At 30.4% G+C, this 1456-nt stretch overlaps 1 protein-coding gene across 1 annotated transcript in view; it reads left to right on the top strand.

Moving 5' to 3' along the window:
- Positions 1–1456, top strand: part of kctd15a (potassium channel tetramerization domain containing 15a) — a 572168-nt gene that overhangs the window by 253831 nt on the left and 316881 nt on the right. The window lies entirely within an intron of this gene.

Below are 1456 nucleotides of genomic sequence, written 5' to 3' on the forward strand. Positions count from 1 at the left end.
AGAGATAATCACCAGTTGGTGGGGTTTGATCCCTCTTAAAGGGACAGTTCCTACAAAATGGACAAATCGGTCATCCTTTACTCACACTCAGTACTTGTACTAAACCTGATTTTCGATGACATGTAAATCAATGACGAGCTACTTGACTTAAAATCAATGCATGGAAATATAAATTATCACTGTACACCAATAATGTCTAAGGTGTTATTTAAATGCAATACAATCATGATTGAGAGATAAAACAAACTTATCAAAAGCCTGTTGTTTCATATTTGATACATATATATATATATATATATATATATATATATATATATATATATATTATTTATTTTTTTTATTCTAAAATAATAATATGGATAATCAAGTATCATGGATATGGCAAGGCATTAAGAAGATTGTGTATAAAAGGTATTTCAGTAGATTTTTGATAAAATTGATAATTTAGAAGCTTTAGAAATGTAATGTATCAAATATGATATAGGCTTCATAGGGTTAAAAAAAACGTTTTAAAATGTTTTTTTTTATTTATCTTGAGACCTTTATTGACACCATATTGCTGATGATAATCTTTTGTTTCCAGTATAATAATAAAATGCATTATTTATTTTCTGTAATTTTGTTTGTTTAATGTAATATTGTTGATTCTTTATTTTATTCTATTTTCTAGCAATCTATATGAATATGATTTTTTATCTGGAACCTTTGATATCTTTGAAGGTTTGGTTTGTGTTTTTAGGCGTATGTGTCCAAGTGAAACGCTCTGTCCTTTTAGATGCAAAGAAATAACTTTTTTTCAGCAATTACATTAGTTAAGGTAAAGTGACAAATGTTTGGCACTTTTGAAATTTCAAACGACCCCTAAAGGGATAGTTCACCTAAAAATTCAAATTCGGCCATTTACTCACCCTCATGTTGCTCACCCTCAACCTTGAATTTCTTTCTTCTACTGAACACAAAAGAATATATTTTGAAGAATATGGGTAATCAAACAGTTGATGGACCCCATTGACTTCCATATGGCGGGAAAATACAATGGAAGTCAATGGGGTCCATCAACTGTTTGGTTATCGACATTTATCAAAACATCTTCTTTTGTGTTCAGTAGAAGAAATACATTTATACAGGTTTGAAACAACTTGAGAGTGAGTAAATGATGACAAAATTGAATTTTTGGGTGAACTATTCCTTTAAGAAGTGGCATGTACATTGTACACTGAGAATGAGAACAGTCTCAGACCCTATTTACTATGAAAAAGGATGCAAAAACAATGAATGGTGACTGAGGCTTACATTAAACCAAACATCTAATTTTGTGTTCCACTGAAGAAATAAAGTCATGCATGTTTAGTAAATGTTGACAGAATTGTCATTTTGAGTGACTGTTACTTTAAAACATACATGCGCGTGATGCTTCAGCAGGCGGCGCTATTTTCTAACTGTAAGATATTATTCC

Source organism: Abramis brama (genome assembly GCF_963993115.1).
Source record: "Abramis brama genome assembly, chromosome: 20".
NCBI lineage: Eukaryota > Metazoa > Chordata > Actinopteri > Cypriniformes > Leuciscidae > Abramis > Abramis brama.